Source organism: Sciurus carolinensis, chromosome 8 (genome assembly GCF_902686445.1).
Source record: "Sciurus carolinensis chromosome 8, mSciCar1.2, whole genome shotgun sequence".
Taxonomy (NCBI): Eukaryota; Metazoa; Chordata; class Mammalia; order Rodentia; family Sciuridae; genus Sciurus; species Sciurus carolinensis.
This window is the reverse complement of record NC_062220.1, coordinates 102,805,188-102,822,867: the sequence shown is the minus strand read 5'-3', so window position 1 is coordinate 102,822,867 and position 17,680 is coordinate 102,805,188. Positions and strand designations below refer to the sequence as shown.

At 39.8% G+C, this 17,680-nt stretch overlaps 1 protein-coding gene across 4 annotated transcripts in view; it reads right to left on the bottom strand.

Annotated features, from left to right (window-relative positions):
• The window catches only part of Ccm2 (CCM2 scaffold protein), a 67,525-nt gene that overhangs the window by 14,723 nt on the left and 35,122 nt on the right, over positions 1-17,680 (bottom strand). The window lies entirely within an intron of this gene.

Sequence of the window (17,680 nt, the reverse complement as noted above, 5' to 3'; positions counted from 1 at the left end):
TCTTATAATTCATTAACTCACATATTTCAGTTCTATATTTAAAAAGGACAAAGTGGGACTTCCAGTTTCTGGTCTAGTATGTAAAGAGCTTAGAAGCTGTCACTTCCATATTCACAACAAGAACACTGACTGAAAATCAACAACTGTTCTTAGATCCATTAAATAACTAAGGTCCCAGGGAAAACTACTACATCCCAAAATGGAAAGACAGGTGGATGTTGAGAATTACAGCTTACCAGGGGCATAAACCCTGGAGTTAGCACTGGTAGAAGTACAAGGGGGTGATGACAAGTATTAGTGACAAGTATTGGACCAGCCTGGGGGCTCAATCACAAGGAACCCTACATTGACATGAGTTTTACCTCCAAAAGCCTAACTGGGTTCTAAGGGTAAAGAATGGAGAAAAATCACCCCTACTCTGGCAGAAAGAGAGGAAAAGAAACTTTCACACATGCAAGGTACATCCCTACATTTTTACCACTGAGCTACATCCCCAGCCCTTTCTAAATTTTTGTTTTGAGAGGGTCCTTCTAAGTTGCCCAGGTTGGCCTCAAACTTGAGACACTCCTGCCTCATTCACCAAGTAACTGGGATTACAGGTGTGTGCAACCATGACAGCAAAAGAAACAATTTTAAAATACAACAAGAATTCTATTATCCTTAACTACATCTAAAAACAGTATCAAAATACATGAGGCAAAAACTTATTGATCAGCTGGGCATGGGGGTGCATACCTATAATTCCAAGGACTCAGGGATCACAAGTTTGAGACCAGCCTCAGCAACTAAGTGAGGCCCTAAGCGACTTAGCAACACTGCCTCAAAATAAAAAGTTAAAAGGGTTGGGGATTTTGTTCAGTGGTAAAGTGCCTCAGTAACGTCAGCTACTTGGGAGCTGAGGCAGGAGGATGACAGCGTAAGGACAGCCTGGGCAACAGTGAGACACTGTCTCAAAATAAAAAAAAAAGAAAAAAAGAAAAAAGAAAACTAAGGGCTAGGGTTGTAGCTCAGTGGTAGAACACCCTGGAGTTCAATCCCCAGTGCAGGAAAAAAAAAAAAATAGGGGGCGGGGAAGGGAGGGGAAGGATCAATGGAAGGGGAGGTGGGGGAGGGGGAGAAGGATGGAGAAGAAGGGCAGAGGGAGGGAGAATGAGGAGAAGGGCAGGAAGGAAGGACACAGCCAAACTCAACAGCACCAAAATAATTCTTATTTTTTAGTACTGGGGATTAAACTCAGTCTCACATACAACATTAACCAACGTAGATCACCTCCTGGTCCATAAACATACCTTACATTAAAAAACAATAGAAACCATAAGATGTCTGTTCTCAGACCACAGGGAAAGACGACCTTGAAAGACATCTACCAAACTCCCAGATGGGAAATAGGCAATGTGAATGGTCCTACCATCTATTAAAGAAACCAAATCAGTAATGAATAGCCTTCCAAAACTGAAAGCACAGGCCCAGATGGGCTCACTAGTAAATCTACCAAACATTCAAGGAAAAAAAAAAGGAAAGCAATATGGAGATTCCTCAAAAAGCTTGGAATGGGAACCACCATTTGACCCAGCTATCCCACTCCTTGGCCTATACCCAAAGGACTTAAAATCAGCAAACTACAGAGATACAGCCACATCAATGTTCATTGCTGCTCAATTCACAATAGCCAGATTGTGGAACCAATCTAGATGTCCTTCAATTGATGAATGGATAAAGAAACTGTGATATATATATATATATATACACATACACAATGGAATACTACTCAGCCATAAAGAATGATAAAATTATGGCATTTGCAGGCAAATGGATGAAATTGGAGAATATCATGCTAAGTGAGATAAGCCAATCTCAAAAAACCAAAGGACGAATGAGCTCGCTGATAAGCGGGATGATGACACACAATGGGGGGGTGGGAGGGGTTAGTGTTAGGGTTAGGGTTAGGTTTAGGGTTAGGGTTAGGGTTAGGGAGGGTGGCAAGAATGGAGGAAGGAAGGACTGTATAGAGGGAAAAGAGGGGTGGGAGGGGTGGGGGGGAAGGGAAAAACAACAGAATGAATCAAACAATATTACCCTATGTAAATTTATGATTACACAAATGGTATGCCTTGACTCCATGTACAAACAGAGAAACAACATGTATCCCATTTGTTTACAATAAAAAAAAAGAAACTTTAAAAGAAAAAAGAAATTACACCAATTCTCTACAATCTTCTCAGAAAACAGGAAGAGGGAAAACACTTTGAACTCTATGAGGCCAGCATTACCATTTTATTAAAACCAAACAAAGATTTTATAAGAAAGAGAAAACTATACACCAACATTTCTCATCAACATCCACACAAAAGTTCTACACAGAATATCAGAAAATTGAATCAATCCATATATAAAAAGAATTATGTACCATGTTCAAGTGCGATTTATCCCACATGTGCAAGGTTAATTCAACATCTGAAACTCAGGTAATGCAATCCATCACATCAATAGGCTAAATAAGAAAAATCACATAATCCTATCGATAGATGTAGAAAAAACTGACAAAATCTAAACCCTATTCATGTCAAAAACACATGACAAACAAGGAAGAAAGAGACTTCCTGAACTTGATAAAGAACATCTAACAAGCTGGGCATGGTGGTACATACCTATAATCGGATACTCAGGAGGCTGGCAAATTTGAGGTCAGCCTGTGCAATTTAGCAAAAACCTTTCTCAAAATAAAATGAAAAGGGCTGGGGATATAGTTCAGTGGTGATCACTTGCTTAGCAGGTGTGAGGCCCAGAGTTCAATCACCAGTATTGGGAAAAATAAACAATGAAAATAAAAATGTACAACTAACATCACACTTAATGGTAAGAAACTAGATACTTTTCCCCTAAGATGAGAACAAGGCAAGGATGTCCCCTTCTCATCACATTTTTTTTTCTATATTTTTTTATTGGCACATTATAATTATACATAATGGTGGGATTCACTGTTAACAAGTGTTTATGTACATTCTCACCACTATTATTTAACATCTTACTAGATGTCCTGCTAATACAATGAGACAAGATTAGGAAATAAGGGATATACAAATTGGGAAGGAAAAAAAAATATTGTCTTTGTTCACAGATGATCTCTGAAACACAGAACCATGCAGGGAGGTTGCTCTGGAAATCCAAAAGAAAAAAACATGACAACATGAAATCAGTGAACCTACTGTTGCAAAATGCAGCGTGCTCACTAGGTGGAAAAGGAGAGACGAGAGTAATTGGCTGAAGCACATTTAGGGCACACCAAAAATACAAATTTAGTTTGGGTTTAGTCAGGCAGTTAACCTTCCAAAAACGACTTTTAGAAACCATCCAGGTGTACTGACAGCTCCATAGGAAAATGCACACTTATTCTGAAAAGGTATAGACTTAATCATCTCCTAAGGTGGGGTTGTAGAGGGAATAAAACAAACTGGGATTCAGTTTCCCTAATTAATAGGGTCAGTAATCCTCCTTTGACAATTAGAGTGGCTTAAAAATAAATACATGCCAGGCACAGTGGTGTACACACCTATAATACCAGAAGCTTGGGAAGCTGAGGCAGGATGATCCCATGTTCAAAGTCAGCTTCAGCAAAAGTGAGGTGCTAAGCAACTCAGTGAGACCCTGCCTCTAAATAAAAAGTAAAATAGGGCTGGAGATGTGGCTCAGTAGTTAAGCAACTCTGAATTCAATTCCCAGTAAATAAATACTGAAGGTCAGGCATGGGGGTACGTGCCCAATGTCTCTGGAGGATCAGCCTCAGCAACTCAGCAAGGCTCTACGCAACTCAGTGAAAGCATGTCTCAAAATAAAAAATAAGGGTTGGGGGTATAGCTTAATGGTAAAGCACCCCTGGGTTTGATCCCCAATACCAGAAAAAAGAAAAAAAAGAATAAATAAGGAAGGTGGGAATGTAAAATGGTAGAATGATTGCCTAGAATACACAAAGCACTGGGTATGATCCCCCACACTGTAGAAATAAATAAAATAAAAAAGAAGAAAAAGAATAAATAAGTAGCACATCTAACTGTTGGCCCATACTTAGCTTGTCATCAGTGAACATTCTGGAACATTTCCATAGATCTGTTGTTAGCTGAGGTTTTTCCATCCTCCTCTTACCTGCTGTGGAAATCAAATACAGATGCCTACTTATATTCATCAATAATAAATTTCATCTATTCTCATACTTCCTGACTTCCAAACTCATTACAAAGCCACAGAACACTGTGATTCTGGCATAGGCAAACACAGACCAATGGAACAGAACACAAAGTCTAGAAATAAACCCTCACATATATGGTCAAATGATTTTCAACAAGGGTACCAAGGTCATTCAATGGAGAAAGGACAGTATTTTCAACAAATGGTGCCGGTAAAACTGGACATTTATCAGACTCTTACCTACTAGCATTTACAAAAATTAACTCAAAATATATTAAAGACCTAGACTATAAATCTCTTAGAAGAAAACATAGGGCAAATGCTTTATGACACTGGAATTGACAATGGTTTCTTGGACATGAAACCGAAAGCACAGGCAACAAAAGAAAAACAATTCATAAACCAGACTTCAAAATTAAAAACGTGTGCCTCAAAGGACACAGTCAACAGAATGAAAAAGACAATCCATAGAATGAGAAAAATATCTGCAATCATACATCTGATAAGAAGTTAATATTCAGAATATATAAAAAAACTGCAACATGTCAACCACAACAACAAAAACTAATTTTAAAAAAGGAGAAACAACTTAAATAGACATTTTTCCAAAGAAGATATACAGATGACTAATAAGCACATGAAAAGATCTTGACTATCACTAATTATTAGGGAAATGAAAATCAGAACTACAGTGAAATACTTACTCACAACCATGAGGATGGTTATTAATAAAAAAAGGTAGAGAAATAACAACTTTCAGTGGAATTATGGAAAAACTGGAAACTTTATATACACTGCTGGTGGTGATGTAAAATGGAGCAGCTGCTGTGGAAAACAATATTGTTTTCCTCAAAAAATTAAACCTAGAATTAGCATATGATCTAGCAATTCCAATTCTAGGTTTATATACATTAAAAAGAAATCAAAGCAGAGACTTGAAGGTATTTAAATACCCATGTTAATGACATTCACAATCAACAAAGGGTAGAAACAACCCAAATGTTCACTGATGAATAAAATATGGTATACCCATACAGTGGAAGAATTTTCTTAAAAATGAAAATTCTGGGGCTGGGGAGATAGCTCATTTGGTAAAGTGCTTGCCTTACAAGCACTGGGCCCTGGGTTTGATCCCCAGCACCGCAAAAAAAAAAAAAAAAAAAAGAAAATTCTGACACCTGCCACAATACTGATGAACCTCGAAGATGTTGTCCTAAGTGAAACAAACAGTCACAGAAACACGAATATTGTATCATTCTCTCCCCCCCTTCTCTCTCCCTCCCTCTCTCCCTCCCTCCCCTCTCTCTCTCTCTCTCTCTCTCCCTCCCTCTCTCTCTCTCTCTCTCTCTCTCTCTCTCTCTCTCTCTCTCTCTCTGCCTCCTGGTGGCCATGTCCTGAGCTGCTTTTGTTCTCTATACCTTTATACCATGATGTTCTGCCTTACCCTGGGGCTCAAAGCACCTGAGGAGACTTCTGAAAATATGAGCCCCAAATACACTTTTCCTCCTCTAGAACTGTTCTTGTTGGGTCTTTTGGTCACAGCAGTGAAAAGTTGACTAAAACAGGATCTGGCAAAGTTGCCTAGGCTGGCCTTGAACTTATGATCCTCTTGTCTCAGTCTCCCAAGTAGCTGGGATTACATGAGTAAACCACCATGTCCAGCAATGATGGTAAATTTTATGTTATGTAGTTTTATTCAAAATTTTATTTTGCAGCCAGGCATGGTGACACACAACTGTAATCCCAGTGGTTTGGGAGGCTGAGGGAGGAGGATAGCAAGTTCAAAGCCAGCCTCAGCAATTTAGTGAGGCCCTAAGCAACTTAGCAAACCCCTAAGCAACTCAGTAAGACCCTGTCTCAAAATAAGACATAAAAAGGGCTATAAATGTGGCTCAACTGGATAAACAACCCTGTATTCAATCCCTGATACAAAAAAATACATATATACTTTTCTAAAAATTTTTTCAATGATCAGTATTCACTGTACATTAGCTATCCCTCCTAGCTTTGTATCAGTCAAAAATATTATTTTGTGTTTTCACTCAAATGAGTTAAAAAAAAAATACTGATGGTAATAATCTCAGTGACTTGGGAGGCTAAGGAAGGAGGCCAGCCTCAGCAACACAGTGAGCCCTAAGTAACTTAGAACCTGTCTCAAAATTTTAAAAAGGGCTCAGTGTTAAAGCACCCCTAGGTTCAATCCCCTGTACCAAAACACACACACATTGTTTAAGATTGGGTCATATGTCAAGTGCTTCACTGAAACAAACGTACCCTAATACCATGTCTATACAACTGAACAGGAATCCCGCATCCCCCGCCACCCGAGACTGTCCAAGGCCTGGGTGGACACCACGCCATCTTCCTTTTCTCACATATCATACAAAATCTAGCTACCATGCTTCCAGTTCAGTCTACAGTTCTCTACGGGGACTCTACTTCCTTTGCTCACTTGAGAAGATTGTGCTGTAAAATATTCTATATTATTAAAACAAATTTTGTCTATAAAGAAAAGTTAAGCTCCGATCTTTGTCATCATCCCTGACTGGACAAAGTGTGCCTCCTGGATACTCCTCACAATGGCCTCTCCATCTACCCTGGTGAGCCTGTTTAGTCTCCTAGGGCTCCCTGGCCAATTCTGACTGATACCCAGTGCTTCCCAGGGCTCCACCTGAGCAACACACACCATGCATACCCCACACTGACGACCTCGTTGTGGCAAACTGAGGACATAGCTACAGGAGGGATGGCCATGATGAACATCAAGAGGACAAGTGGATGCCTGACCAGCTAGCCATCAGCTCAATTAGCCATGGTAGTAATGAGACAGAAGAAAATATGGTTGGATGGCTTTTCAGGCAAACCCAACCCCACCCTGTGCCATCCCATCCATACATTCCATGGGGTGAGCTCAACTCTTTATCAGGCATCTTGCATAGGGGAAGAGATGGGATAGGTAGCCTTAAACAGACATTCCCTCTAAAAATAATTTTAGACAAGATGCAATAGAAGTCCATTTTTACACTGATCCCAAATCAACAGCTACAGGTATTGACTGATAGGTTTCCACAGCTGAATTTGGGCCCAGATTGGTAGCAAGTAGGGCAAACAAGTGCTACAGGTGGGCACTTTCTAGGTGGGCACCCTGAAAAGCCTCAGTCCTCAGACTCTTCTGAATGTTCAGCCTGTGGAAGGAGTCGTTCATCCCCTCTTGATAGAAAATACAGTCTCCCAATCCCACTTGTTAGAAAACAATGCACAAGCCTCCAATGGGCTTGTTACTGTGCTTCTTGGCTCTAGGATCTGCCTATCATGTGCGGGCAGGCACTGAAGAACTGATCCAAAAGTTGCATGGTGCTAGATCCTTGGGGTAGAATATTAAGCTGGATAAGTTTGTCCCCACTAAGGCACACCACATGCCACAGTATTTAATGACCTGACAAGTTTCATAGGTCATTTTAATCTGCAGTTGTGGATCTTAGGAACTCAGTCCAAGTGAAAGATAATACTGACCAGAATAGAGCTCACAGAGCTGCCATGGAAGACCTCATATTGGGGTCTCAGTATTGGAAGGCTCAGGGAAGTATGCATGCTGGGATGGACCCATTAAATGACAGGAAAACCCACCAGGGCCCATCCACCATGGCACATGGAGAAGAGGCATGAGCTGGCCAGTTTTGCAGGGGAAGCTAATGAGGAGACATGCTTGCACAGAACTGGCATCCCCAGAAGCAAGAGAGCAACCAGGTCCTAGAATAGCAGCAGCCAGGTAGTAGCACTTAACCACAAAGGAAAGAGAGGCCTGAATTAATAATAGGCAGCAAAGTCAACATGGTGATGGGGCACCTGTTGAGATGGCTCATAGAACATAAAGTTTCTACAGCAAGACAGGGAGTCAACAGTGCACTGCTCAACATATACAAACAAGGAGATCAAAACAATAGGCAGAGAGCTTGTCTAGCATGTGTGAAGCACTGGGTTTGATTCTCAGCACTACAGAAAAATAAATAAAATAAAGGTATTGTGTCCATCTACAACAAAAAAATATTTTTAAAAAAAATTTAAAAAGTGTTGACTTGTAATTTAATAAAGTTGAATTTATATTTTAAAAAATAGGCAGAAAGTTGAGGTAAGCTTCTGCAATAAAAGTATCTAACTCTGACTCAGTTTCCAGACCTGAAGCAGCTCTCAGACCCAAACACTGGTGGAAGGATAGGTCTCACACCTAGGTGGGAATGACCTTAACACCAAGGCAAGTATGACCCATGGTGATTTCCCCAGCTCTTTCCAAAGAGATTTAAATGGCCTGGGTACAAGTTCCTGGGAACTGGAAATCTGAAAGTTTTTGGAGGTTTGGAAGTAATGCTGCTACTTGGGAACCTACACTGCTAACAAACCCTGTATGGTGGTGGGGTCATAAGATAATCACTGGAGTCTAGGCCCAGGCCTATCTCTATGTGTCTACCTGCCACTTCCTGAACGACAGACATAATATATAAAAGGAGCAGACACACTTACTAGGGTGCAGAATTCTCATGATGACCCTTGGACCTATAGACAAAAGAGCTACTGAAGTAGAAAAGGTCATCTCAAACTGATTCCAGCCCCCTACTCTGAGCCAAAGTGGTAAGTCAAAAACAATAACATTTCCTAGTGGGAAAAGTGGAGGTGAGTGATGCTCTCAAAGACATATGATGTAGGGATGGTGCCGCATCTCATATTCAGCTTTGCTCCTACAAAAACTGGTCAGATCCTCGTGGACAACACTGGATGTCACAAAGTGAACTAAAGGGAATATATATTAGAATAGAGGAACCAAGTCTTGGATACAGAGTTGATAGGTATTGATGTGGCAAATGCTTCTCTCCCAAACCTCCAGGAACTGTTCACAACAAGGGATGCTTGTGAACAGCAGAATCACAATCTTGACCCAGGACTGCTCATAGTGAAAGTTAAGGATCAGATGGTGTGGACATACTCATCACCAGCAGAGCTGTATGAAGCCTTCCCTGAGTGAATACCTAGGGCCTCAGAAAGGGCACCCAATGCATAGCTGCTGAGAGGGAAGAGGGGACAGTGGGCAGGCTTGGTTCACATACCTGGAGCAATCAGTGCCCTGCAGTCCTCCATGGTGACGAACCTGCCATCAAGATAACAACTCTGTAAACCTGATGATGTGTCATCCCTCCAGGAGACCAACTAGCACTAGTATATCAAGACTCCTTCAACCCTACAATAGGAATTGCTTTCCTGGCAAGAATGGGATATAACCCAGGTATAGTTCTGCCTCTCCTGCCTGCAGCATCAGTCAGCTCCACTCTCCAGGGGCTTGTGGAATGCCTGATTTCTAACATGAGATAGCATGTGACATCACCATAGACTAGGGGATTCACTTTGTTCTAAAGAAGTATATGAGCAGGCACAAGATTGTGGGATTCAGTGGTCCTGTATAATGCCTGATCATCCGGAACTGCCAGAACTGTTCAATGGAGTTGTGGAATGGTCTTTTGAGGGTGCAGCTGAGGGACCACCTAAGATATGGCATTCCAAAAGAATGCTCTCTCTCCTTCCTGAGGTAAGTATGCATCTAAACCATAGTCATTACATGGTACTGGGTCTCAGGTGGGGAAAATGCAGGGGTCTAGGATTCAAGGTACGGAAGCAGGAGTGGCTTTGATCACCATCAACTCAAGTGACTGCTTGGGGGAACTGGTACTTGCTGACCTCTTCACTTTAGGCTCTGCAGGTTTTGAGGGTCTAGGTCTCAGGGACAAAATGCTTCTATCAGGAGACACATCAAGAAATAATGGCTAGCTGGTCACTTTGGGCTCCTCAAATTCACTCATATGCAAGCAAAGAAAAGAGCAACTATTCTACAGGGGAGTTGACTCAGGTCACCATGAGGAGGTGGTTATAGTTGAGAGGACACTTTACATTATCTCTGTATATTCCCACACCCATCAGCAGGCAAACTGGCAACATGACCTATAGAAAAGCTACTGAAATAGAAAAGACCTTCTGGAAAAGGCCACCTGGTAAGGGCAGGATGACTAAGGCTCAGACCCTGGGAAAAACAACCAAGACTAGCAGATTCATCAGGTAGGGGAGGAGACTCTTGAATAAGCAGTGGAGGAAGGTGACAAGGAGTACCAGATGTAGCCTCAGAGTCACTGACGCAATGCAGGCTGAAGTTCATCAGGGAAAGGTTTCCAGCAAATAAGACCAATTGATGATGGAGAAGCGGAGCCTGGATGGAGGGACCTTAAGTGAGAAACACAAGGCTGGCAAGCAGAAAGCACATGTGGTAGGTGTCCCACCCAGGGTTCTCGCAACCCAGGGTTCTCACCACCCTTGAGTGTTAATTCCCTGATTCCATTCTGCAATCACCCACCCCAACCCACCACTGTCAACAAAGGTGGCAGAACAGGGATCAAACAGACAATTTTCACATACCTTCTTCCTCCACCCTCCCCAGTCTCCCCTCCTTCTTCCCATAACAGATCAACTGAACATACTCTCATTTCAGACTCTGCTGCTGCAGAATCATTGAAACAAATACAAAGACAAATGATAAACCAGCAAGAGACATTTGCCACTAATTTCACAGCAAAGGACTAAGTTACCTGACAGACTGAGAGCTAATGAAAATACAAAAAACAAAAAGAAAAACAAGCACAACCAATGAAAGAAAAAAGGGGCAGTGGATCCAGAAAGGCAGTGGAAAGAAATTTGACTCTGGACTATTTGAAAAGATACTCAACCTCACTTATAGGTAAAACTATAATGAGGAAACATTATAGTTACTTCTGTCAATTAGCAAAGATCAAAAAGTTGCATACACACTGTGTTGTTCCTCAGAGGATGGAGACAGGCACTCTCAAAGACTGCTGATGGCATGCACTGGCTTAACTTCTCTATGAAGAGCAATCTGGAAATCTCTGTCAAATTAAAAAGTAACCTAGACTTACAGATCCAGAAATTCCATTTCTGAAATTTATCCAATATGTATGTACAGTAAAACGTGTGTAACTGTAGATAACAAATTGAATATGCATTAACATGATTAAATAATATATGGTATAGCAATATAAGGGAATACTATGCAGTTATTAAAACAAGTGAGGCAGCTTTACATGTCAGTGTGGACATTCTGAGATATAAGGAAATATATAGTTGAATATAAAAAGCAAGGTACAGACAATGATTTTTTTAATAAACTCCCAAAACAGAAACAAAAAAAGCAAAAATAGGCAATTGGGATTATATCAACTAAAAAGTTTCTGCACAGCAAAGGAAATAACCAAGAAAATAACCAGAATAGGAAGAAATATTTGCAAACTAACCATCCACCAAGGGGTTAATAGTCATAATATCTGAAGAACTACAAAAATTCAATAGGAAAAAAAAAAGACCTGATTAACAAGTGGACAAATGATCTCAAGCAAGGTTTCTCAAAAGAAGATATACAAATGGCCAACAAGTCTATGAAAAAAATATTCAACCTCACTAATTATCAGGGAAATGAAAATCAAAATTAAATCCACAATTAGAGATCATCTTACCCCAGTTAGAATGGCTAATTATCAGACAGACAAAAGATAACAAATGCTGGTAAGGATATGAAGAAAAAGGAACACTTACACACTCCTGGGGGGAACGTAACAGCACAGTTATTGTGGAAAGCAGTATGGAGGTTCCGTGAGAAACTAAAAGTAGAACTACCTTATGATTCCATGATCCCACTAGCAACTATATATCCAAAGAAAATGACACTGGTGTGTCAAACAGATGCTTGCACTCTCATGCTTATTGCTGCACTGCTCACAGTAGCAAAGGTATCAGCCTAAGTGGCCATCAATGGATAATTGCACAAAGAAAACGTGAGCTGGGAGTGGTGGCACACACCTGTAATCCCAGCACTCAGGAGGCTAAGCCAGGATGATTCCAAGTTCGAGGCCAGTCTTGAAAATTTAGCAGTACCATGCTCATAATAAAAAATAAAAAGGGCTAGAGCCAGGTGTAGTGGTGCACACCTGTAATCTCAGCTAGTTGGGAGGCTGAGCAGGAGGCTCAATTGCAAAATAAAGGCCAGTGTTGGCAATTTAGTGAGACCCTGTCTCAAAATAAAAAAGGGCCATGAATATAGCTAATTGGTAAAGCACTCCTGGGTTCATTTCCAGTATGACAAAAGGGAAAAGAAAATGTGGTATGTATACACAGTAGAGGAATATTTTTCAGTCATAAAAAAGAACGATATACTGCCATTTGCTCACAGAAAGACAAATACCATGCATCAAACTGATATGTGGAAGTCAGAAAAGTTGCTATCACAGTAGAGAATACAATAGAGGTTACCAGAGGCTAGAAAGGGCAGAGAGAAAAGGGAGGACAGGAAGCATTCGTTACTGGGTATAAAAATATAGTTAGATAAAAGGAATAAGTTTTGGTGTTCTAAAGCACAGTAGGGTGACTACAGTTAATACTTTATTATATATTGCAAAGCAGCTGGAAGAAAGGATTTTGCATGTTTCCAACACAAAGAAATGATAAATGTTTAAGGTGACAGATAACTGTCCTAACTTAATCATTACACACTGCATACATGTACTGAAATATCTCATTAGATCCAAAAATACACACAATTATTATATAATTATTATATCAAGTAAAATAATTTTAAAACTTTTTGTTCTGGGTACCAGGGATCGAACCTAGGGGCACTTAACCACTGAGCCACTTACCAAGCCCTTTTTTTATATTTTGAGACAGGGTTCTCACTAAGCTGCTTAGGGCTTTACTAAGGTGCTTAAGGTCTCGCTAAATTGCTAAGGCTGGCTTTGCAATCCTCCTGCCTCAGCCTCCAGAGCCACTGGGATTACAGGCAGGCACCACTGCATCCAGCTTTAAACATTTTTAAGCCATGTGTGGTGGAAAGCACCTCTAATCCCAGCTATTCTGGAGGCTGAAATAGGAGAATTGCAAGTTGCAGGCCAGCCCAGGCAACTTAATGAGACCCTGCCTCAAAAATAAAAAATAAAGAGTTAGGAATATAATTCAGTGGTAGTGTGCCCCTGGGTTCAATCCCCAGCACCACACACACACACACATACACACACATGCACAAAACCCAAAACAAACTTTTTAATGAAGCTGAGGGGTGGACATGTGGCTCAGTGGTAGAGTACTTGCCTAGCATGCACAAGGCCCTCAGTTCAATCCCCAGCACCACAAAATGAATGCAAGGCTGGCTGACTGATTGAATGAATGAATGAATGAATGAATGAAAAGCAAGTTGGGGGCTGGGGATGTAGCTCAGTGGTAGACAACTTGCCTAGCATGACAAAGACCCTGGGTTTCATCCCCAGTACCACACACACATACAAAAATGTTTTTTTAATTAAAATTTTAAAAAAGCGAGATGCAGTACACGTGTAATAATTTAAAAAACAAATGTATACATGTTTATATATGGATAAACTATCTGTGTAAGAACGCAAAAAAAAAAGTCAGGAATTCCTTCCAAAGGACCCATATTCAATTAAGACTATCTTAATTTAAAAAATAAATCTAACCAAGAAGTTTCTTGGGTTTGATATCACATATGTAATTACCTATTATCTCTCCCAGAATGAAGACCAGACAGCAGACCTGGTGTGAGTTCCCTCACTCAGGCACTAGGCCCCAAGCTAGCATAAAGCACTGAGCATACTGGGGCAAATGCCAGCATGTGATGGAAAATAAGGGAGAATGGTTCCATTTTGTGAAGGTTTTGTAAGGATTAATGAATGTATTTTAAAAAGATAAACAGTGCTGCTGCATACAGTAAGCATTCCAATAACAGAAGCCATTATCAAGTTTCTGTCAATCTTATTTTCAATACTCATTCTAAACACAAAATATTCTCCATAAAGAACTACAACGGAGTATGTGGAAGTACACGTTTCCTTGCCATTTGCAGATTTTGTTGTATTTTTATTTCATCAAAGTAATAAATGCACACATTTTAAAGAGTCAAATAGTACAAAGAAACAAATAACAAAAAATGGCAATCTCTGGTGCCAACCAGGAAAATCCTATAAACCACTTCCAAACAGCCATGCTCGGGTCTGTTTCTTCTGGCACCTAGGGTCCTTTTTCTAAATAATGGGTTTAGATGGCTCTTGTTTGCTTTCTTGTCTTAAGACACTGTATCTCAACTTCCAATTATATCTCTACTCCCACCTACCTTTTTTCTTAGAATATGATTTTTTAGTCATTAACTTGCTGCTTATATCACTTTGTCACATATATTCTACCTCACTTCTATGCCAAGTCATGAAACTACAATCTTATTCATATACAAAAAATTTTTGGGAGGCATGGTGGGGGGTTTGAGGGGTGTTGTTCTGGCTGATTATGAACTCCTAGGCTCCAGAGAGCCTTCTACCTCAGCCTTCTGAGTAGGTGCAACTAAAGACACATGCCACTGCACCTGGCTATGCAACAATCTTTTATTTCTTAATAATTAAGTTTACTTTAAGAACATTCTAAGTGTACAAAGTACTGTAAGAAATAATATAAGGAGATTGATTGTGCCTTTTCACTTATTCATCCTGGTGGTGACATCTTGCAGAACTACAGCAAAAAATCACACATAAGAGGGCTGGAGATATAGCTCAGTTGGTAGAGTGCCTACCTCGCATGCACAAGGCCCTGGGTTCAATCCCCAGCACCACAAAAAAAAAAAAATCACACATGAGATGGATAATGACATTTAGACTCAAAACACCAATCACCTTCTGCTACCTTTTATGGGGAGTACCAGGGACTGAACCCAAGGGCACTTTACCATTGTACAACATCACCAGTTCCATTTTGTTTCTGTACTAGGGATTGAACCCAGGAGAACTCTACTTTTGAGTTAAGTCCCACCCCTTTTTTTTATTTTGAGAAAGGATCTCACCAAGTTGCTGAGGGTCTTGCTAAATTGCTGAGGTGGGTCTTGAACTTGCAATCCTCCTACCTCAGCCGCACAAGTTGCTGGAATTACAGAGGCACACGCCTGACACCAGTCTTTATTATTTTTTATTTTGAGACAAGTTCTCACTAAATTGCTGAGGCAAGTTTCAAACTTATGATCCTCTTGCTTCAGCCTTCAGAGTCACTGTGCCCGGTTCCCCATTTCTACCTTTAGACAGACTTAAGTATTTTCTCCATCTGCACCACAGCAAACCCTACTGTGTTCTCCGTATCAGTAATTGTGTTGTTTCAAGAAAGTTATATAAAGGGAATCATACAGTATGCAACCTTTGTGGGATGACTTTTTCCACTTAGCAATAACTCTGGCAATCCATCCAGGTTATTATGTATATCAGCAGTTCATCCCTTTTTATTGCTGAGAGGTCTTCCTCTCAATTTGAGAAACCTCAATTTGTTTAACCTTTTGCCTGCCAAAGGACACTGGGGTTGTTTCCAGTTTGGGACTATAATGAATAAAACTGCTTTGAATATTCATATGCAGGTTTTCGTGGGAACACAAATTTTCATTTCCCTAGAATAAAATGCCTAAGAGTGTAAGTGTCAGGTTATATGGTAGTTTCATTTTGAGTTTCTAAGAAACTATCAAACTGTTCTCCAGATTGGTAGCACCATTTTGCATTCTACCAACAGTGCAAGAAACCCAATTCCTTGCACGCTCACTGGCACTGGATATTGCCGCTATTTTTTTTAACTTCAGACATTCTGTTAGGTATGTAGTGATACTATAGTGGTTTTAATTTGCCTTTCCCTAATGGTGACGTTGAGCATCTTTTCATGTATTTATATGCCACCTATATATTCTCCTAAGTGGAATGTCTCTGTCTTTTGCCCATATTTGACTTGTATTGTTTGCTTTTTCTCCTGTTGAGTATTGTTTGCTTTTTCTCTTGTTTTGAGAGTTCTTTATATTTTCTAGATACTAACCCTCCATCACATATGTGTTTTGCAAATACTTCCTCTCCATCTGTAGTGTGTCTTTTCATCCTCTTTTGCAGAGAAAAATGTTTACACATTGATGAAGTCCAGTTTATCAATTTTTCCTTTTATTGATAGTGCTTTTGGTGTCAAATCTAAAAACTCTGCCTAGTCCTACATCCTGAAGATTTTCTGAGATTTTCCCCAGAAGTTTTACAGTTTTACATTTAAACCCATGATCTATTTTGAGTTATTTTTTGTATTAAGTGTGAAGTTTAGGATGAAGTTCACTATTAGCCTATGGCATCCAATTGCTCTCTCCAATTTGCTGAACAGGTTCTGCACCTCTGACAGCAATCGGTTTGTAGGTCTGCTCCTGGGTTCACAATTCTGAAGCAATCTGATACTTCTTGAAATCAAGCAGCCTAACTCTCATTCTTTTTTTTTTTTTTTTCTCACTTGTTTTTAGCTATTCTACTTTTTTCCTTCCCATATAAAGTAGAATAATCTTATCTACAAAAAAATCTTGCTGGGATCTTGACAAAAATTGTATAATTCACTTCTAACTGTTATAAAGTTGTTCATATTACCTACTTTAGGGCTCAGGATGTAGTTCAGTGGCAGAGTACTTATCTATTGTGTGTGAGGCCTTGAGTCTGATCCCCAGCACCACAAAAAATAAGAGACTATCAACTGCATATTGGGTACCTATGGTGGCTTCTGCTTTTCAAAGCATTGGTCCATTTATATGAACTTAGGGAAAACTGACATAGTAACATACCAGTCCACAAACATACCATGTCTCTCCATTCAGGCCTCTGATTTATTTCATGTCTCTCCATTAATTGAGTGCTTCTTTGATCTTTTATCAGTGTTGTATAGTTTTTAGCATATGAATGCTATACATGTTTTGGGAGATTTATGCTTAAGTGTTTCATTATTTTAAGCAATTGTAAATGATTCTGTATTTTTAGTTTGTTGTTTATACATTCATTGCGCACATACATTATCTTGTTTTCTGAGTTTTTATCAAGAATGAGTGTTGGATTTTGTCAATTTCTGCACTGACAAGATGGCTTACATTTTCAAATACTAAGCCAATCCTGCAACCTTGAAATAAACTCCACTTGATCATGGTATATAATTTTTTTAATGTATGCTGAATTCAATTAGTTAATATTTTGCTTAGGAGTTCTGTGGTTATATATATTTTGTTGTTTTTGTCTGGTTTTGGTATCAGACAACACTTCCCTCCCCTTCCATTTTTCTAGAAGAGACTGTGTAGAACTGATGTTAATTCTTCAAATGCTTGGTAGAATTCTCCCAGTGAAGCCATCTGAGACTGAAGACTTCTTTTATAAAAGTTAGAAAATCATTGAATTTAATAATTACAAAACTACTCCAAGGGGCTGGAGAGATAGCTCAGTCGGTAGAGTGCTTGCCTTGCAAACACAAAGCCCTGGGTTCGATCCCCAGCACCAAAAAAAAAAAAACCTACTCCAATTATCTATTTCATATTAGAGGATGTGTGATAGTTTGCACTTTTCAAGGAATTGGTCCACTT